The sequence below is a fragment of the Scophthalmus maximus genome, chromosome 10 (assembly GCF_022379125.1).
Source record: "Scophthalmus maximus strain ysfricsl-2021 chromosome 10, ASM2237912v1, whole genome shotgun sequence".
NCBI classification, from domain to species: Eukaryota; Metazoa; Chordata; class Actinopteri; order Pleuronectiformes; family Scophthalmidae; genus Scophthalmus; species Scophthalmus maximus.
In genome coordinates, this window is record NC_061524.1 from 2,092,501 (window position 1) to 2,114,969 (window position 22,469).

At 48.1% G+C, this 22,469-nt stretch overlaps 2 long non-coding RNA genes across 6 annotated transcripts; both read right to left on the minus strand.

The window, feature by feature from the left end:
- Nucleotides 1–2,947: 2,947 nt before the first annotated feature.
- Nucleotides 2,948–11,314, minus strand: LOC124850726. Of its 2 annotated transcripts, none has more exons than XR_007031511.1 (4): nt 10,716–11,314; nt 9,587–9,764; nt 3,555–7,208; nt 2,948–3,284 (listed from the first exon to the last, which is right to left on the minus strand). It is a non-coding gene; the product is annotated as an uncharacterized LOC124850726 (long non-coding RNA). The 2 variants fall into 2 exon arrangements; XR_007031510.1 differs by having other exon boundaries at nt 3,555–8,105.
- A 1,376-nt stretch (nt 11,315–12,690) lies between these two features.
- On the minus strand, nt 12,691–21,393 carry LOC118284194. Of its 4 annotated transcripts, none has more exons than XR_007031572.1 (5): nt 21,208–21,393; nt 20,907–21,035; nt 20,699–20,815; nt 14,559–14,936; nt 12,691–13,352 (listed from the first exon to the last, which is right to left on the minus strand). It is a non-coding gene; the product is annotated as an uncharacterized LOC118284194 (long non-coding RNA). The 4 variants fall into 4 exon arrangements; XR_007031574.1 differs by having other exon boundaries at nt 14,559–15,001; XR_007031571.1 differs by lacking the exons at nt 12,691–13,352; nt 14,559–14,936 and adding an exon at nt 18,995–20,343.
- Between the last annotated feature and the right edge of the window lie 1,076 nt (nt 21,394–22,469).

A 22,469-nucleotide genomic window follows, 5' to 3' on the forward strand; every position in this document is an offset into this window, starting at 1 on the left:
AATAAACCATTTGTGAATATTAAAGTGAGACAGAAGTGTTTTTAAGGCGTTTCACTGATTTCACAGAGAATAATTCGTGAAAACTATCAGACACGTTTACTGACTGATCCTGTGAAGACAGATGATCCGGTGACTGTTGTTGGTTGTTTGAGCTCGACTGAGCTAATGTGACTGAAATAACAGAATTAGCAACAGTTATCATTTTCTATTTGTTGTTGGATTAAAGTTAAATCTGCATGTTTGTGTTTGTGCTTACCTTACTGTGTGTGTGTGTGTGTGTGTGTGTGTGTGTGTGTGTGTGTGTGTGTGTGTGTGTCAGCAGCGGGGTTTCCCTCCCCAGCGTCTCAGGGGATTTGGTCCCCAGGTCCGTCGACTGACCAGTAGGTCTCAGGCCTAAATCCCTGCCTCGACCTTTGACCCTGACACTAATCAGATATGCTGGCGGCTGTAACTCACCCGGGGCCTGAAGAGAAAGAAAAACCCTCCCGAGGTCGTCTGCAAAAAGACGACGGAGGCCGAGGAAGACGAAGACGCCTTGAACCTTCGAGTCCGGACCGAGGGAATCAGTGGACGGACGCAGGGGTTTCCTGAAACTTCCACGCGACCTTTGTTTCTGCCGTGGTGTTTTTGATTTGCCGTGGCGTTTTGCTCTTCAGGGCCACCGTAGGGCGCGACTCTATGACAAGTCGGAACAATGGCCTCATTAGGAAACGATCCCAGGTGAAGGTGTCGGTGCTTTCACAGGGACAAAAGCTTTCACACGACTTGAGCTCAGAGAGAATTAAAGCTGCGCCGCAGAGTCAACACAGACACTGACACAGGGGAGAAAACTGAGAGGAAGAAATGATGGAAGGCGTCGGTGCTCAGAGAGGCGAGGGGCCGGGCGCTGACCTACGGTAAAGGTCGCGACCTCGCCGCAATTTTTTTTTTTTTTTTACGTCTTAACCTGCTCGAGGGCGTGAGTCACTTCTCCGACGCGTTGACTCAAAGCTGCACGTCATCGTCTCAGCGAACCATGGTTGAGCCCCGGTGTGGGCGAGAGTCCGCCCCGCACAGGAATGAAGACGAGAAGCTTGGCCCCCGACAGGAAACTGTCATCATGCAAAGATGTAAACAAACAAACCTCGAGATTAATTCATCCTCTGATGATTTACAGTTACTGTGCAGGACTGTTATGTGATGGATGTAATTGTATTTTACTGTATATTATAACTCTCCTTTTAATAATCACTTATATACTCATATACACACGCTGTGTTGTAGCCTGACAGACGAAGCTCAGGGCAAAACAAACACATTGTACAATTTTCTTCTTGCTCATGTTTTCGAAAATAAAATTTGGTGAATCTGTTAAAGTCAAAATTTTCCTTCAGCCACAAAAGAATGCGACACATCTACATGTATTTGTTTTGTGTGTTTAACATAATTACATGAAAGTATGCCAAAGCTCTGTGTGTGTGTGTGTGTGTGTGTGTGTGTGCGCGGCAGCCTCACACAGCAGGTATGTGTCTCCTGCGACGGCGAACAGGTAAGAACAAATCTGCAGCGTCCAGAGGAGCCGAGGATCCTCCACATTCTTTCCTTTGTTGTGACTGAGACGCAGAACCAGACTTTAGAATCTGAAGCTCCGCCTCCTCGTTTGACCGCAAATATTACAGAAGAGCCTTAAAAATATTCAGATCATAAGCGCACAATAGTGTTTTAATGCAGCGCGTTGAGACGAGTTGTCATCAGTGAAACACCAGACGACTGATGTGGGAAACGAGAGAGGAGCTGAGTCCACCCCTCATTTCAATCTACATGAAATCATAAACGATAATTACCACCATATTTTGGTGTCAGAGGAACGTGTCTACCCGGCGAATGAACGTGAGCCAATCGCGTCGCAGACGGCGCCGATGAACGTTGGACAGCTGCTTCGTTCACCGCCAATCACAGCGAGCGCACGCGAGCTACGCCGCCGCAGGGGACGACGTGTGCGACCAATCACAGTTGCTTCGGTCGGCGCCGCAGCTCAGACCGCGTCCGACTTCCTCCACGGAAGTTCATGGAAATCAGTTTTTTCAAACATGGACTCGCTCTTCCTCGACGCTTCACTCTCCGCGACCAATCACTACACTTCTATTGTATTGATGAGACTAAATCAGATCCGATATTCACTCCCCGTCTCTTCCTCCCGGAGGCCGAGGTCTCACTCACGGCGACTCGTGTTTCTATATTTAATCAGCGGGTGAATCTCGTCTTTGTTTCGCTCCGTCATCGCAGAATAACAGAATAAGTCAATCAATATAAATACGGTTCACTTGCCTCCACGAGCCGAACAGAACCCCCCCCCCCCCGGCCCCCCGGGGCCAGTGCACCCGAGCCGCCGGCCTTACGTCATCCCCGGTCCCGACCCGCACCGTGACCACTGACCCAGACATCGTCCGTTTCCCAATCGGGAACAAGGCTTTTGTCTCCGAGTGGACAAACTGTCCCCAATTACCCGGAGTTCAGTCTGAACGGTGCAGTCGCCTCCACACACCCTCAGTGCTAATCAGCTGTTAGCCCGCTGTCGCCTGCTGCTCATTCAACAGCTTGTTGTGTCAACACTTCAACACGACCGGCCTGATTTAGTCTCCGCCGCTCCCTTCCTCCGCTCATTGTTCACTTCCTTCCTTCCTTCCTTCCTTCCTTCGCGTTAGCCACGATTGGCACGCTCCGTCGACGACGACATCTGGATCACGTGTGCAGGATTTCCCGTGAGGATCGACGGAGCCGGACATTTTCTTCCGAATCATCATCATCATCCAATCGTCCAATCACGTTCTGTCGCCACAAGGTGGCGCTAAAACTAGAAGGTCGAGGACAAAATATTTCAAGTATTTGACGGTTTTGTTATTTCAGCGTGGACAGAAAACAAATAATTATCAGAGGCAGAACCAGACTTCAGTAGACAGGAAAAAAACTTATTTTTATATTTCAGCATATTAATGTGAAGGAAACACTTTACATTTAGTTTGACATAAAAAAAATGGAAATTAAAAAAAAGCTGAAAAACCCTTTTTGCAAAAGTATTGTACAGATTTGATGAGATCAAACACCAGAGTTCAACCGGTGACATTGTGATTCCGAACTCTCTCAGTGTCCGATATGATTTACAGGTGTGTGTTGTCGTGGCGACCGACCCGGGACGGTGGGGTGTGAATCCGATCCGCTGTTATCTGGAGCTCATGACGGAGCGTCAACGCAGACAGCAGGCGATCGCCAGCGGCGCTATCAGCTCGCTAACTGCTGATAACACACTGATAACACACACACACACACACACACACACACACACACACACACACACACAATAATTAGAGGGGGCGGGTTTTAAATTGCTTCTGTTAATCTCCCGGTGTTTGTTTGGGGAGAGACGAGATTTAACTCTAAACTTTGGATTCACTGATCTGACTTTTTTCTCGACGCTCAAGGCCCAAGATACATTTTGCAAACGTCTCCGTGCACAGACACATAATTAAAGTTGTGGAGAAACCGTGTCATTATCGGATTGAGGAGTGTGATTATACCCGAGGTCCCTGAACGTCTCTCCGCCCGCGGTTTGTTGTCGTCTGCGTCGGGTTCAGGTTTCACCTCGTCCTCACTAGAATGACTCAGTCAAACACTCGCACACAGTTACATCAGGGGGATTTACATTCACACACACACGCACACACACACACACACACACACACACACACACACGCACACGCACACACACTGTAATTAGGTTCTTATCACGCGCGTCTCCAGACAGGTTTGTGCCCTTTTGGGGGTAAATGCTTATATATAAATTATATATATATTATATTTAAATATATTTTGTAAATGTATTTTATATATTCTTTACATGTAATATACATGGGCACTTTATTAGGAAAACCTAGTCCCTACAATCTAAAGCAACCCAATACAATAACCTTTCCATATTCTAACTTTTCAGCTCGGGGGCCCAGCTCTTACCTCGGGGGCCCCGCTCTCATCTTGTGGGCCTCGCTCTCATCTCGGGGGCCTGCTCTCAGCTCTGGGGCCCCGCTCTCAGCTCTGGGGCCCCGCTCTCATCTCGAGGGGGGGGGCCAAGCTCTCATCTCGGGGGCCCCGCTCTCATCTCGAGGGGGGGGCCCGCTCTCATTTCGGGGGCCCCGCTCACAGCTCGGGGGCCTCGCTCTCAGCTCGGGGGCCACGCTCTCATCTTGGGGGCCCGCTCTCTTCTCGGGGGCCCCGCTCTCATCTCATCTCGGGGGCCCCGCTCTCTTCTCGGGGGCCACGCTCTCATCTCGGGGGCCCCGCTCTCATCTTGGGGGCCCCGCTCTCATCTCGGGGGCCACGCTCTCATTTCGGGGGCCCCGCTCTCATCTCATCTCGGGGGCCCCGCTCTCTTCTCGGGGGCCACGCTCTCATCTCGGGGGCCCCGCTCTCTTCTCGGGGGCCCCGCTCTCATCTCGGGGGCCCTCACCAGGCACTTACCTGCTTCGTCTTCCCCGTGTTTGACGCCTCTGCAAGCGCAGAATTCTCACCGTGTGAAAGCTAAACTGTGAGGCTAACCCCTGAAGCTCACTCGCGAAGCTAAGTAACCGCGGTAACCGGCTCGGCGTTAAAAGTCAGAGGTTAACGGACTCAAGAGCTTCTTGCGGAGCCTGTTCCTGGAACGGGGCCCAGGTGTATCTGTAGCCGGGTCACTGTACTCTATTGTACCTTCCTCTGAAGCAACGCGCTTCACACACAGCCGGAGGGCGGCAGCACAAGATATGTTGAGTAATTGCTTGTAATTAGGGTCATTAGTGTGTGTGTGTGTGTGTGTGTGTGTGTGTGTGTGTGTGGTGGTTTGGGGGTTACACACAGGTGAGAGGAGGAACAGTGTGAGCTCTACAACGTTTAACATCTGTCGAGTGAAACCCTGTGTGTGTGTGTGTGTGTGTGTGTGTGTGTGTGTGTTTGTCTACTGTAAAACACTGAGACATGCAGTCTGTACCGTATGCATGCATTTCATTCTTCTACACTTGTGAGGACCCATCCTGACGAAGGACAGAGTGATGACCAGACTTGCAGGTCTTCACTTTCCAAAACTTTTCAGAAAATGTGCAAATATTACTTTCAAGAGTATCCTCACTTGAGTTTCCGATGTATCCTCACACTCTACACGTCTCAATGTCCTCACTTCTTGAAAACTTGCACCGCCTTTGTAAAAAAAGTCTTCACTTGGCGACATGTGTCCTTTCATAGCGATGTCCTCGCTCTTCATTAAAAGTCTTCACCAAACCAAAATGTCCTAAACAGGGTTTTTTAACATTCCTAAAAATGTCCTCAAACATATCTCCACTTTTATAAAAATGTCCTGCTCAACAAAATGGATTAACTTTGAAAACTTTCCTCACTTGAAAATAAATGTCCTCGCTCTTTTCCTCCCTTTCCAGAATGTTCTCAAACTTGCCCTCACGTCCTCGCGCTCCAAAAATGTCCCCACTGTCATCGATAAGCCTGAAGCTGGTCCTCACAGAGGTGGAAAGGCACCACACACACACACACACACCCCGTGTGAGTCGATGGTTGGGTACCTGAGGCCGTTTCTCTCTCTCTCTCTCTCTCTCTCTCTCGACGTAACCGTCTCGCAGTAGTCGTGTCGCCGCACATTAACCTTCAGTTTGTCTAATCAGAGCAGTTACAGCGACGTGCCGTGATGATCAGATCAGGTTCACAGCGGCCGTGGGAAGAGGGAGAGCGGGAGAAAGAGAATATACAGCGAGTCACACGCACAATAACTCACTGATGGACCGTGATGCATGTGCAGAATGAGCGCACGGATGAATGGACCGCCCCCTGCGTGTCCACAGGGAACCTGCAGCCGATCCGATCGGACACCGAGTGGCTCCGTGTCATTGTTTTAAACGTCGCTGAAGCTTTTTGTGAGTCGCTCGCGCTCCGGAGCTTTTCTTCTGTGTCCGTTCAGAGACAAACTCCAACTCCCCTCGGGCCGACGGAGCACAAAGACGCTTGGCGGAAAAGAAACGGGCGCTTTCAATAAACGACATAGTTCGACCAGAAGGAGAATTCATCTCCAGCGAGGCCGACGCCTTATGTCGCCATGGTATAGAAAGAGGAAACCTTCCTGATCTGCTCAGCTGTCCCCATCCACTTCCAGGTGTTGCTCTTGGTACTCGTTCCATCCTTCCACCGAGGTTCGTTGGAAATCCATGCGGTAGTTTCATCCTGCAAACAAACAAGTAGACGGGGATGACATCATCATCATCCCCTTCTTGGTGGAGGAAATCATGTCCTGGTCTCACTTGCCAGCGCAGCCTTGAGGGCAAAAGGAGGAACGCCCGGGTAGAAAGTCAAGGGCAATTCACGGAGAGCTTCAAGGTCGAGCCGCTGGAGTCCGTGTCTCCAGGTGCGGCGGAAAGATTAATGACGCAGAAATAAACACTATGTTCAATAAAGCGTTCCACTAAATGTTGAGGTGCTCAGCTCGCTCCAAGTTCAAGTTTCTTCCCCAGAGAACTTCCTGGATTCGCGGCTCCATGGCCCCGTTGTCCGGACCCAGGACAACATTTCAGGACGTTGCAGGATTCTTTCTCGGCCAAGTTCTGTCAAAGTCTGTAGTAGAAGAAGTCGGTTTTCACGAAATCATAACGTCCTTGTTGGGGGTAAAAAATGACCTCATCAGTCCACCGAGGGAGGGAAGTGGTACGTTCGTTTGGGTGTCGGGGGGAAGGGGACAGGATTCCGAGACTGTTCCGCGTCCTGCTGCTCGTCACCGGCAGGTAAGATGAGATAAGATAAGGTCGATTCTCTGAAACCTTGGTCCAGATGCCACAATGGGTCGACCACGTATGGTTTTCCCTTGGATGGACGTCGGCTATGGAAGGAGGATGCGGGAGGTTCCTCTACCAGGAAGTGATTCATTACGTCATAATGCTCATTGTTATCACAAGACATATTTAGTCATTTTTACTACAACAACCTCCTCGAACTCTCTATATAGAAACGGACTTGTTTTTATTTCGACACCCCAGATTTTCCCCCTGCGTCCTCCCTTTCATTTTCTCTCATCCAGACTCGCGGACCCCGGAGAAGCTCAGCGACCCGGGCTAACGTTAGCGGCCGTCCAGCTGGCAGCCTCGGGGCGGCCTCCAGCCACACGGTTGACTGGAGGGCTGAACCCGCCACACCGCTGGGCTCTAATCCTGTTAAGGAGGAAAGAGACAATTACTCTGCTTTGCTTCGGTTCAGCGCTCAGATCCGCTCCCGCCGAGCGCGCCGAGAAAAAACAGCCACCTCCAGCGCCGACTGACCACTGGGGGGGGTGCACTGTAAAAACACGCCGCGTTTTAACCTCCTCGGGTGTTGAAACACCTCGTAATAATTTTTTTTAATCTTAAAAATACAATCATATAAATTACATTTTAAAGTGGAAAGACAATTTTTAAACCAGAAGCGTCATTGTCGTGTTTGTCTGTCATACATCAACATTTCGATCCAGTTTTCAGCCGCTTTTTACGCAAATTTTTTTTTGTTTTTTAACGTATATATTTTAAGATGGTATTAGATTTTGGTCATGAGACGTTGAGATTTGTAGTCAAACATTTCCCGGTTGGGATCCCTGCTGCAAGTGGATTCCCTGCTAGCATAGACTGGCTTGTTTTTAGCAGTGGAGCCAATTAGCTACGGGTGTCAAGATGCAACCAAATGATTAGAGGGTCAAGAATCATCTCGACACCAAACATATGAAGCCTGTTTCGTGTCGTTTCTAGTTTACACGTAAAAACCAATTGAACATGACTGAAAATAAAGATGGACGACACGACGGCTCCTCTGAAGTGAAGCCAAATCATCATGATCGCCCCCTGGTGTCTGGCTGCGGTACAGGTCATAAGTCCATGTTAGCAAAAATCAAAGTAGACGTTGAATAAATGTTTCCGAAGATGGTTTCTGTAATTTTAGGTAGTTCTTATCACACTCATGTACAGTGTATGTGCGTTGGGTTGGATTTGGTTTGATGTCGGGCCCCCAGGGTCCCGTGACACACTCCTGCATCTCGCCCACGCAGTGACACTGGCTCCGACGTGTGGATTCACAACCACCTGATGAGTGAAAGAAAAAACAAAAAAAAACAAAAGGGTGGATGTGTGTTTTCTTGCAGACGGACGCTGGGCGGAGTTCGGAGACGCAAGCGTTGCTAATCTCCGCCTGTCACAACTCTGGGTTTGGTTTCAAAAGCGGCACGTTGCCGCATCAGTCTCCGGGATCTGCGGCTCAACTCGCCCTCGGCTTCAAAGATCCGCTCAGCGTCTGTCTGAGCGTCGAGGTCTTTAACCCCTGCGTTATCTGAAGGGGCGAAGCTGCTCCGCCTGGGAATCTCTTCCGTACAGGAAAGACAATGGAGTCGCGCTGTTTGAGTGTACACACGTGTATGTGTTTGGTTTTCCACCGTCAGTAAACTTACAGTTTTTCAAATATCTCGTCACCTGCTCGTGGTTCACCTTCGGAGCTTTTGCCTTGATTTATACTTTTCACCCAGAAACATTTACTTCATCTACTTCCTCACTCAGTTGAAGTACAAATGAAATTCATTCATAACAGGGTGCATGAACATGTTCTGATCGGACGCTTCGCCCTCAAACACCTGATCACGAAGCAGGAAAGAGGAGGACAGAGCTCTGCCCCTGACGGAAACATGTCAGCCACGATATTCCAACGAGATTATAATGACTCTGTTTACACGGTCGGATTAACAGGAATTATTTTTCCTACGGCGACAAGTCCACATAACATAAATCATTACATTTCAAAGTGGAAGCCGTGTCAAAAAGGGTCAGTATGTGTGTGTGTGAGAACAGAGAGAGAGAGACACTGGGGGGGGGGGGGGGGGGGGGGGGCCCCCTGGTGCACATTGTTAAGAGTGATTGACAGCTTTAGGAACCCAACTGGCAATAGACTGGGACACACACTTTTGATTGACAGAGTGTCAATCAAAAGTGTCTCTCTCTCTCTCTCTCTCTCTCTCTCTCTCACACACACACACACTCACACACACACACTCACACACACTCACGGCGGCCTCTCCTAGTAGCTCGATGCTAAACCAATTAGCCGGCCGTAGTCATATTTCTGGTCCCTGAGCGGCTCATTAATCATCCTGCCCGACGCGGCGGCTCATGATGAAAGCTTCCTGTCACACTGTCCGCTAACTTCTGCCCTCCCCTCTTTCTTCCCTTCCTCTCTCTCTCTCTCTCTCTCTTTCTTTCTGTCCTCTCCACTTTCTCCATTCTCTCTTTCTTCCCGGCTCTTTTTGTTTTCTCAAGCTGCAGCAGCAGCACCTCCTCCTCCTCCTCCTCCTCCCATCAGAAGAAAAGAACTGAGAGGAAGACAGAAGCTCAGGGGGAAGGAAGGAATGCATTGAGCGAGCGTATGATTGACCCCGTCAGTGGATCTTTGTTGCCTTTCAGGAGCTGCATGTGTCAGCAGAGTCGAGAGGAGAAAAGAAGGGAGTGGAAACGCCGCCCGCCGCCGAAAGAATCTGCGGCACAAATACTGCGACTCTGCTTGTTTTTCTTTGTCTCACCTGAGCCGAGAGTCGACCCGGTCGTCTGAGTCCTGTGACCCCGTCAGACCCGCTGAAAACCCCCCGCGAGGCCCCTGGGCCAGAAAGTGCACTTTGTACTTTTCACCGTGGAGATGTGAGGTTTTCATCACCGACGGGGGGAAACTCCTTCTTTCTCCCTCTCCTCTTTCTTCTCCTCCTAAAGGGAAAGTTTGGATGTTCAACATTTTAACGTTTCTGCTGATACAGTCACTTATTTCCTCGCAGTCTCGGAATCTATGTATGTATATATGTATGTATGTATATATCTATATATATATCTCTATATATAGATATATATATATATACATACATACATATATATATATATATATATACCTATAACCCAGAAGGTAAAAATAATTTTTGACTTTTTGATTTTATTTGTTCTACAGCCAGGAATGAAAACACGACTTCACCGCGTCGCGCAGACGGGTTGCATTGTAATAAAATTTTAAATATCTGATAATTTTTTCCTTCTCATCTCATTGAATTATGGTGCGAAGTTTTGAGTTTCACAGATTAACATCGAGTTTCAATGGATCATGTTCCGCCTCGTCTTTACTCCAGATCAGTTTTTCGAAAATTAAAGTTCTCAAACTGAAGATGATGAAAGATACAAACGTGTTCTGCTCCGAAAAACAATTTTTTTTTGTAAAAACTAAAACCACTTAGGTAGATAGAGGTGGGTAGGTAGAGGTAGGTAGAGGTAGGTAGGTAGATGTAGGTAGATAGAGGTGGGTAGGTACAGGTAGGTAGGTATGTAGAGGTAGGTAGGTAGGTAGAGGTGGGTAGGTAGAGGTAGATAGAGGTAGGTAGGTAGAGGTGGGTAGGTAGAGGTAGATAGAGGTAGGTAGGTAGAGGTGGGTAGGTAGAGGTAGGTAGGTAGAGGTCGATAGAGGTAGGTATAGGTAGGTAGAGGTCGATAGAGGTAGGTAGGTAGATGTAGGTAGGTAGAGGTAGGTAGGTAGATGTAGGTAGGTAGAGGTAGGTAGGTAGAGGTCGATAGAGGTAGGTATAGGTAGGTATAGGTAGGTAGAGGTAGATAGAGGTAGGCAGGTAGAGGTAGATAGAGGTAGGCAGAGGTAGGTAGAGGTTGATGGGTAGAGACCTGAGGCCAGACTCTGAGGCTGCATGGTCGAACTGATCTCCACCGGGTTACAGGTGTGGCATCGAACCCACGGACACGAGGAGAGAGTCATCAGTCGTCAGGTGACTCCAGGGTTTCAGGGCCCATTAAAGTGAGAGGGGCAGATTTAAAGGGGGTGTGGAGGTCGACGCTGATCCGGCTGCAGGGACAACAAACGTTGTGTCTGACTGCAGCAGAATCCATTCAGGAGGTCAGGGGAGTTTTCTTTAGGCCTGACCTCTGACCTCTGCCTCCTCAGCCGACCCCCCGACACTGAAGGTCTGAACAAACAAAAATGGCTGCTCAGCACTGCTGTTGTCGAAGACGTGAAGAAGCCTGATGATTACATTCTTTCTCTTCTTTCTCTGCGTCGACTGTTCCCACTACTGATGTGAAGCTGTTAAGCCGGAGAAAGAAAAAAGCTTGTGACGTGAAAAGTTTATTTTCACACATGAAATCATTTTTATAACACGTCTTTTTCTAATGTGATACATTTGTATAATGTGAAAATATCTTGTTCTAACGATAAACTTAACATTATAGTGTGATACAGATTTCCCCCCCGGGCGTTTTGTCTTTTTGTCTGTCTGTCTCTCTGCCTGTCTGTCTGTTTCTCTGTCTGTCTGTCTGCCTGTCTGTCTGTCTCTCTCTCTCTCTCTGTCTGTCTCTCTGCCTGTCTGTCTGTCTCTCTCTCTCTGTCTGTCTCTGTCTGTCTGTCTGTCTGTCTGTCTCTCTGCCTGTCTGTCTGTTTCTCTGTCTGTCCGTCTGTCTGTCTCTCTCTCTCTCTCTGTCTGTCTCTCTGCCTGTCTGTCTGTCTCTCTCTCTCTGTCTGTCTATCTCTCTGTCTGTCTCTCTGTCTGCAAAAACAAAAACAAATCAAATCTGGATCGAGTGGATTTGAATCTGGTTTGATGAGGAGACTGTTGGTCTGAGTGATGTTCTAGTTTCCTTCATGTACTTTCCCTCCTTGTTTAAATGAGATGAAGCAGTGAATCTTTGTCTGTGTGTGTGTGTGTGTGTGGGGGGGGGGGGGGGGGGCGTGTTCCATCTAATGTGTTTTTTAACTTTGTCTGACAGCCGATTCATCAACCTGCTTCCTAATCGTGTTACAGCAGAGTGGAGCCAGAGGTGAGGCGGCGCAGCGACTCGTCCCAAATGTGTGATTAAATGGGGGCTTTTATCCAGACACCTCGCTGTCCCACGAGTGCAGGCGCCGCGACTACTGTGGCCCCCGAGGGACTGGAACTCCCCCCGACGTTACTGTCGCTCTGGACGGTTTTGGGTCAAAGTGGTCAAAGTGTCTTTATCTGAGTAAGATTACACAAAACAATCTGCTCCTCATAACCCCCCCCCCCCCCCCCCCCCCCCCCCCCCCCGTCTGCATGAATAGATACGACTTAGGAGAGAGTAGTTTTTCTTTTGCATTATAAACTCTTCGAACTTCAGGCGACTGAGGACCACTGGATTTCAAACGGACCAATGAGAGCTGAGATCACAGGCGGCAACAATCGGCTGACGGCACCCGAAGGTCTGAGCCAACGCTGGCGTTTCTGCTGCATTGTTCACATTCGATCCGGTTAGTTCTGGTTTCACGTTGCCACTAAAGAACTTTCCGTGACAAACCTGCGTCCTGTCGTCGTCACCTGCGTGAGGCTGCGTTTCCCTGATACTCGACTCTGATTGGTCTGTAGACGGACGGGCGCCTGACGTCACTGTGTTCACGTCCACAAACCTTTTTTTTCACACTTCTAACGAACCGGACCATGGTTCGGTTTGATCCAGACCCAGACAACCTCTTCTGGTCGGACCAAACTTTGGTCCATTGGTCCGGACCGTGGTCCGAGGAAATTGTCGCATCACCTGCAATTTAGTTACGGACCAAACACGGCGTCCTGCGCCTGCTCAGACGGTGAATGGCGTCTGGAGAGAACGCACCATCAAAAAACAACCTGCATTTTGTCTGAGTTTAGAAATCTGATTTCTGTTAATATATGAACACAGAGACAAGAAAAACACTTTAATGCTAAACACACACACACACACACAGACTCCTCTGCCATCCATCACTCAGGACGTGTTCCAGTAAATTAAGAGTCTCTGAGGGTTTTTACTTTCCCATTAAATCATCTTTTAATCTCGTGGCCAAACTTCCTTCCTCCTCTTTCATAGTGATGCTGACGATGTCACACACACACACACACACTGAGCCTCTCTCCAATGAAATGACCATGGGGGTAGGGGGCGGGGTGAGGCGGGGGCGGCTCCTCGCGTGTCCCCTGCCCGCTCATTGTTCCGGCCGTTTCCCTGCGGCTCGTCTCATCTGTTTGTGTCAGTCTGAGCCGGGCTGGTGCTCCGTCCCACCTGACACCGGCTCGTACGCTTCATCTATCAATCCAATTAACGTATTGATAACACATCAGTCCGCCGCTGGTGGCGGCCGCTCGGCGAGTACATCAGCGATTTGAAAAGGAACAAGCGGTGACGCGGGGCGAGGGGCGAGGGAGGAGGCCACTTCTCCAGGGAACGGCCTCCGATCATTCTCCTCGTGGGTCCGGAACCTCTGGGTTCAGCGACGCTTTGTCTCTGGGGTCAACTGGATCGATCTAGAATCAATCAGAGCTACAAAAACCAGTCGGTAAATTTAACTTTTTACCAAATTCACTCAACGTCTACACGTCGACGTTGCCAACTAACATCGCGAACGCAGAGAGGACGTCAGGTTCACACTTTCACACAAGCCTGCAGGAAGACGTGTCGACTGCCTGAGGGGTTTTGGTCAACAGTGTGTGTGTGTGTGTGTGTGTGTGATCTAAAGCGACACTGTGTGTAACCAGAAGTTGGGCGGGTTTCAAAGGCAGCAGATGAGGTGGAGCTGACTGATGTGTCGCTATGCAAAGGTGTACTGTTCTACAACACACACACACACACACACACACACACACACACACACACACGACAGGTGGTTCTGGGCTAGACAGTATAATTACAGCTCTAAGCTTTAACCTCAAAAGCAGAGGGACAGGATGGGATAGAGTGGTTTTCTAAACACACACACACACACACACACACACACACACACACACGTAAGTGAGGACAACATTCAAAGGTTCAGACCCAAACTTGTTCGTGTGAACGTGTCGTTACAGGTCAAGTTGAGACGATGAGTGAAACACGAACCAGGAAGTGATTTAGAAAAAGAAACAGGCACAAAGTCATTGTCCAGGTCGTCTCCATGAACCTGATCGGCCAATGGCGATGCGAAAAATATATCTCTGATTAAGGCGCCGCCATCTTGTGCTGGTGACATCAAGTGGAGTCGACCAATCAGGAGTCAGTGTCAGCTATCGAGTTGCTCAAGGTCAATCCACATCATCCAGCCAATTACAACCCAGAATGAGCAGCGGCCTGGAGGTTAAAGGTCAATATAAACAGGTACAGCACAGCACCGTGAGTTCTCTGCTGATTATATCTATATTATATATTTATTATATATATATTTATTTATATATAATCGTTATTATATCTACATTATATCTGTATTATATCTTCATTATATATATATATATATATATATATATATATATATATATATATATATATATATATATATAATCGTTATTATATCTACATTACATCTGTATTATATTTAGTCAAACTGTCTGAAGTGTCCTGATAATAATAATAATGGAGGGGGAAAACTTTTCTCGTCTTTCTCGATGTGTGTTTGTGTGTGTGTGTGTGTTTGTCTGTGTGTGTGTGTGTGTGTGTGTGTGTGTGTGTGTGTGTGTGCGTGTGCTGGTTGTGGGCGGAGCACAGATAACTCACCAGTGGCAGGCTGCTTCCTACTGTAAGTGATGAATGGATTAGGGAGGAGAGGGGGCACGCTGCTGAGAGAGAGACAGACAGAGAGAGAGAGATGTTATATTGTGAAAAATAAACTGTACTATTGGACATTTTTAAATGAATTTTGTGACATGTCAGTGTTTAGAAAATTGTAGATGTTTGAATGGTGCAGATGAAATAATGCTCTGATGTCGCGACCCCTCTGGTCACTGTCGGCCCCGGAGTGGTTTCATTACAGAAGTCGGACAGTGACTTTTGGCTGGTCACCTGCCCACAGACGACCGGTCACATCGTCTCCGGGTGTCGTGGGCCTGAAGGAGGAGAAGGTCCCACGGCGCAGAACCTCGGCCGACCTGCAGTCTGGAGAACCAGAACCTTCCTGAGTCCACTGAGGTTCAGTCAGCAGAGACGTGACCAGACTCAAGCTACGGGATCGATTTGACAAAGTTTGTCCTCGTAAAAACAAAACAGACATGTGACTTTTAACACAACCGTGTTTCTATCTCGCTCACACACGCTCACACACACACAAACACACACACACACACAAACACACGCTGTCTTCAATCATATCCCCACCCAAACTCAAACCGCAGGGGAAAATACTTAGCTTGTGGTTCACTGTGAACGTCATCTCAGCTCGTAAACTTTACACACACACACACGCACGCACGCACACACGCACACACACGCGCACACACACACACACACACACACCTTGGCTGATTACAGTGTTGTGCGATCTGTAATCGTAGCCTGAGGACACATCTGTGCTACCACAAACATGTGTGTGTGTGTGTGCGTGTTCGTCAGTGTGTGTGTGTGTGTGTGCGTGTTCGTCAGTGTGTGTGTGTGTGTGTGTGTGTGACTGCAGGGCTGGATGGACACTCTTCCCTCACATAAAGGACACTTCCTCTCTCCTTTGTTTACTCCCTCATCAGAGTAAACAAATAAAGCTACCTCCAACACACACACACACACACACACACACACACACACACACACACACACACGTAGGCCGTGAGTGGTCATTTCCCTCCGTCAGGTATTTCAGGCCTGAGGCCCAGTGATGATGAAGTGTCTCTCGTCTCCTGTTGGACACAGTTCATCTCGGAGGAGCTGTGACTGAGGTCGGACCTAAAAAAGTCTGAAGCCTGTCTGTCTGCCTGTCTGTCTGCCTGTCTGTCTGCCTGCCTGCCTGTCTGCCCGCCTGTATGTCTGCCTGCCTGCCTGCCTGCCTGTCTACCTGTCTGTCTGTCTGTCTGCCTGCCTGCCTGCCTGCCTGCCTGCCTGTCTGTCTGCCTGTCTGTCTGTCTGCCTGCCTGTCTGTCCGCCTGTCTGTCTGTCTGCCTGCCTGCCTGCCTGCCTGCCTGCCTGCCTGCCTGCCTGCCTGTCTGTCTGTCTGTCTGCCTGCCTGCCTGCCTGTCTGCCTGCCTGCCTGCCTGTCTGTCTGTCTGTCTGTCCGTCTGGAGTCATGGATCAAGAAAGAATCCATGAAATGTTGGTGTGGTTCTGGACAAAGGGGGCGGAGCCAGGAATGTTTTATCTCTTTCTTTAACATTGTCAGATGGTTGGCATGTAAACACCAGATGTAAATGTGATCAGGCTAAAAATCACATCTGGAGACGGAACACAGGTGTAGTTGGAGTCTAACGCCCGAAATCAACGCAAATCTTTGCACATTTTTTACGCCAGCGTCCAACTCTCTCGGTCACTTCCTGTTACTGTCTAAAGCAGGTGAGAGGGAGGACGACTTCTGAAGTTGCACAAGCAGGAAGTGTCAGTTTAACATCTCTTACACATAAAGCAGATTCTTAATCGTCACATAAACGAACGTGGATCAGCAGAGAAGGAAGTCGGTGCAAAGACTGACCGGGTGAATACCTGTCATCTGTCATATCTGAGCAAACCTGCGGGAGACTGTCGGGATGTTTTCACCTTTTTGATTCCGCCGTCATGACATAAAGACTTTCTGTGTGAGCGGCGCTCGGCTCTCTGGAAACAGGCGTCTCTCTTTTAAAGGCTCGAGTGGAGCAGAACAGAAGCCCTTGTTCCCAGCAGAGGTCGCGACCCCTCGCCCCGGCCCGAACCCGATACCCCGACCTGCCGACTCGACGGGGCGCTCCGCCTGAAAGATAAGGAAGCAGACCACCGGTAGTCCTGGTGTCACCCCCTCACCCCCCGGGGCCGCCCCCAGGGTCAAACCCAGCGCGCCTCAACTTATTCACCTTCTTCCCTTTTTAAATCTGAGTTCCTACAGTTGAGCTCAATTATCTGATGTCAGCGCGTCAGATGAATCTTTTTATTCTGCGATGCAGATTTATGAGCATTGTAATCCACTGAAGGTTCGTTTGAATATTGGGACCGGCTGAGGAGCTGATGATTTCACCTGTTTGTCAACTGGATTAAAAACTGAACCGATTTGATTACAACATGTAAATACATATGTGTACCACAAATTTTTTTTTCTTCTTTCCATTAATCTTCTCACAAGGTCAGAAACCGCAGGTACCACATATACATGAAGCTGATAAAACAAGTATTTTGAAAAGCGAGTACTAGTAGTAGTATTAGTACTTTCAATCTTCATGGAGTGAAGTATCTGAGGATTTCTACTAGTGACGATCGGTGAAAATGTTCTGGCCCGTCCACAATGTGCACGCACGCACGCACGCACGCACGCACGCACGCACGCACACACCTTCCCTGGAGGGGGCTACTGATGACAGGTGGTGACTCAGACAAGGAGAAAGGAGGAGAGAATCAAAGGGAAGTGGACGAGGAGGAGGAGGAGGAGGAGGAGGGGGGGGGGGCGTTACGTGTGTGTTCAGACGATTGTGGTGATTTCACAGAAAAATCTTATCTTCCCATGTTTTCTATTGATATTGACTGAAGTTTAAATGATCAATATCATAGGAGAAACAAGAATTTGACTTTGAATCATCACTGATGCTCCTGAGACCTGAAGGATGAAGAGGAAGAGGAGGAGGAGGGAGGGACAGTTTGTGATTGTTTTGTTTGTAACATTTCTACACGGGAAGATTATTTTTATTTTAAATCTGCTGTAGTCTGTCGTTTTAGGATTTGTTGGTTTGTTTTGATTCGTTTCCAAAAATTCCCTCAGTTAAATATTTGCTCTCGTTCGCTGACGACTTGGATGAAACGGGTCAGTTTTTTTCTCTCTGAAGTCTTTTGTCGTCCATCTCGTTCCTCGTCCGCCTCAGTCAGCGACGCCCGTGTTACGACAGATTGTGGTGGTATATATATACATGTTAAATAAATCAACACTCAATGTAAATCAGTTGCAGCTTCTGGACTTCTGGCCTCCTGCTGTGTCTGATGACAGGATCTGCTCGTTCTGCGGAGTATTTACTTTTGACACGTTGACAGATGGATAAAAGTTAATATTAAACATCTATATGTTGACCCACGTTGCCTCGTTATCACCCCCTCCTCCCCTCCTTCATTCCTCTTCTCTCGTCTCCAGGGAACGAGGGAAAACTTTCTCTCTCCTCCCTCCTGCTGCTCGGCTGCTCGTTGGAGTGTTGGGTTTCCAGGAAGGAAGGTGTAAAATATCCCACCGCCGCTTCCGTTGTAAATTGACAGCTGCCCCCCCCCCTCCCCGCACCCCCCACTACCCTGACTGGCAGCTCTTTAGCAGGACAGGAAGTCTTCGTCCAGCAGGCCGCGGATGCAGGTCATGCACCTCAAGGCTTTTGAAATGTGGAGCTCCTTCACTTCAGCCTCAACGATGCGTATAATGACGGACGCCCAAAGATTTCACCTTTCTGATCACTTTGCTTTTCATTAGTTATTTGATTATACAAAAAAAAAAAACAGGCTCAGACGTCATGATTGACAGATGACACTGACTCGTGATTGGTCCGGAGCGTGTAAGGGCGGGACCTCGGTAGCACGGCTCCACTCCCGGATCACTACAAAAGGAACATCATGTATCGCAGAAGACTTGACACTGGAGATTGAACCGAAAACTCCTCAGGAAAATCTTTACCGTACGTTATTGATCAAGTGAGAAGTGGAGTCATTTTTATCATAGACTTCTATAAAAAACAACCAGCGGAGTCGCCCTCTGCTGGTCAGTACAGAGAATACAGGCTTCGGACACTTCCTTCACTTTCGGGACCCGGTGACTATGTCCACTTTTTATTTACTGCCTATGGTCAAAAGCTAAACCGAAGGGAAACGTGTCGCAGACAACAACATGTGGAAATGTTCCGTTTTTTGAGGTTCAAATGAGTGTTGTTGAGTTTTAACTTTGTGCCTGTTTCAGTGACAGAGTTTTAATTAAATGTGTGTGTGTGTGTGTGTGTGTGTGTGTGTGTGTGTGTGTGTGTGTGTGTGTGTGTGTGTGTGTGTGTGTGTGTGTGTGTGTGTGTGTGTGTGTGTGTGTGTGTGTGTGTGTGTGTGTGTGATTACAGATGAAAGAGATGTGAAGTAATGAGTGTAATGAGTAAAAACACTTTACAGCAACATGTCCCGCGGCGAGTTGTTGTGGACGAGACAACAACGCTTCAGCTCCTTCTCTTTAATTAGGACTCGATTCATTATTCTGACACAAATTAAACTCAACATCGCAGACGTCTGCCACGCTCGCGGCCTCGTCGTGACATTGGCTGCGCGGGAGGAGCTTTACTCTGATGTGACTGTTGATTCAGCAGCTCGGAGCACGGCAGGGGGTCGGTACTGTTCACTACTGACGGGCTGTTTTTAACAGAGGAACAGACCGGAGACGTGCACAGACATTTCGAGGGGCTTTGCTCTGACCTGGAAGGCTTTCAACTGTAAGCTCCCAAAACACGCTGCAGGTTTCAACCGATTTGAACAACTCATCATCTCAAAATAAGGCGTCTGCATCTGCTTATTGTTTGAAAATTCATCACAAACTCAATGAAGCATGTTTTAAAAAAACAGAGCCAGCAGCTGTTGACACATGCTAGAAACAAGCTAGCTGCCACGTTGGCTTGTTTCATATCATAAGCTAACGTTGATGTTGACTTCTTATCAGCTAACGTCCGCTTTCTTTTAGAAAGAAGTTAACTCCCACATTAGCTTGTTTCATATCACAAGCTTGTTACATATCATAAGCTAATGTGGAATTCAATTCCTAAAAGCAAACATCAGTCTTCTTTGAGAAAGAAGCTAACTCCCACATTAGCTTGTTTCATATCATAAGCTTGTTTCATATCGTAAGCTAACTAGGATTTTAATTTCTTATCCGCTAACGTCAGTCTTCTTTTAAAAAGAAGCTTATGTCCAAGTTAGCTTGTTTCATTTCGTAAGCTAACGTTGATGTTTACTTCTTATCAGCTAACGCTGGCTTTCTATTAGAAAGAAGCTAACTTGCGCATTAACTTGTTTAATATTGTAAGCTAATGTGAATTTCAATTCCTAAATGCTAACATCAGTCTTCTTTTAGAAAGAAGCTAACTCGCACATAAGCTTGTTTCATATCGTAAGCTAACGTGGATGTTTACTACTTATCAGCTAACGCCAGCTTTCTATTAGAAAGATGCTAACTCCCACATTAGCTTGTTTCATATCGTAAACTAACATGAATGTTTCTTTGAGAGAGAAGCTCATGTCCACGTTGGCGTAAATGTCTTTACCTTTAGCTAGCCAGCTAAGATCCATTCATGTGATGATAAATTAATTGATTTCAGTTTTCTTAAAAAAAAATTGTTTTTTCTCCAGAGCTGCAACTTAGTCAAAGAGGGCAAACGGGGAAGTTGCCCAGGCAACTTTAGACCTGTGGAAAAAACAAAAAAAACCAGAGGCACAAAACGTTGCTTGTGTAACGACATAGAAATAAAAGGATAGATAGATAAATATCAATATTAAGGTCACATAAAAATGTCTCAGTTCACTTTACAAAAAAGGAAGTGTCTGAAAGGGATGAGGCTGTAGGCGACAGCTGAAGGAAGACGTTGTGTGTCGGAACAGACGTCGGGTGTTGAAACAGGTGTGAAAACCAATCTTGATATTCCGCTTTGTGCAGGAAGTGTGAAAATATTTGCCGCCTCAGGTGCGGGCGGCCGGCGGTGCCTGAGCGCTGTAAATCTGATGTGACGATGTTCCTGCCACTGAGAGCAGGTTTGATTCACCTGTAGTTGCAGGACTCGATTCGGTCGGCCCCTCCAACGCCGTGTCATCCTGCGATGGGGACTAAGCGTCTCTTGGCTGGGGGGTAGGCGTCTCCTGGCTCCCAACCGCTCGCGTCTCTGTTCACGTTGACAATTCAGTGTTTTCTTTTTTAAATAGGTAAAGTCAAATGGAAGTTCACGGTTCAGCACAAGAAATCAAACTGTTCACCTTCACCGGACGGACTTGGCTCGGCACCTCACAGCATCACCGCTGTTGTTCTCCTGAGATCTCCCAGGTGAGGCTGACCCCGCCCCCCATCTGTGACATCACTGCTGAACCGCCAATCACACTTCTGAGCTACTGAGAATAAAAGACCAACATGTTTACGATTTAAAGGCGCCGCTTGACTCCGTGAGTTTGGATTGAGGACGAGATGTTTGAAGAGAAAGAGGAGAGGAAAACATCAGGAGCGTGCGTGTGTGCGTGTGTGTGTGTGTGTGTGTGTGTGTGTGTGTGTGTGTGTGTGTACCTCAGGTAGCAGGAGGTGAAGCCGAAGCAGATTTTAGCACCTGTCAGATTCAAACCTGAGGATCCATGACCCAGAGAGGCATGCAGCTATGCTAATATCTCTCACACACACACACACACACACACACACACACACACACACACACACACACACACACACACACACACACACACACACACACACACACACACACACACACACACACACACACACACACACACACACACACACACACACACACACACACACACACACACACACACACTCGTCTACATTTTTTCAGATATCACACACAACAGAGACACAGAGGGCGATACACGAGAAACACACACACACACACACACACACACACACACACTCGTACTTAGCAGGACTCAGATCAAAGTCAGTGCAGCGCAGCCTCAGGCTGACAGCAGCCACAGTTCATCCAGTGTTTACATTACAGCACTTTCTACTCTCTGCACACACCCCCGCACACACACACCCGCACACACACACACACACCCGCACACACACACACACACCCGCACACACACAGATCTGCAGCCTGATAAGACAGTGTACATCTTGAATGAGGCGAGTGCAGCTCGTCTGGAGGAGTCAGACGAGTTGGAGGAGGAAAAAGAAAGAGGGGGATTTTAATTTTTTTTTTACATGACACGACTATTTATTGAGCCAAAGGTCACAGGTCACTGGGTGTAGACAGCAGATAAACAAGGATATACAGGACAGAAAAATCACATCATAAAATGAATGAAATAAATCTCTCTTTTTCCCCCCTAGTCTTTATACACGTTCTAATCTTTACAAACGTTCCTCCATCCCGACGCAGACGTGGAGCAGTGACTCAAAGCCAAACGTAACATGAAATGCAAAAGTGTGTGTGGATGCACGTGACACTGGATTAACCTGTGTGTGTGTGTGTGTGTGTGTGTGTGTGTGTGTGTGTGTGTGTGTGTGTGTGTGTGTGTGTCCAGCATGCTTCTACTTGCCCCCCCCCTCAGCCTCTGCCGAGGTATTTTCCCTCTCTCCATCTGCTTCCCTGTTGAAATTAATAACGGCAGCTGACTGGAGGACGCTGCGACCGTCGCGTCGCGTCCAGCACAAACACACAGTTTGACCCTCGTCTAAACCCAGCAGCCTAATTCCAGCCTCAACCCCGGGGGCGGAGAGAAACAATAACTCAGTGGCGGGGGAGCTCGACGCCGTCCCGTCCCAGGCCACCCTGCTCACACAAACCACCACACCGCTAATTTTGTGGG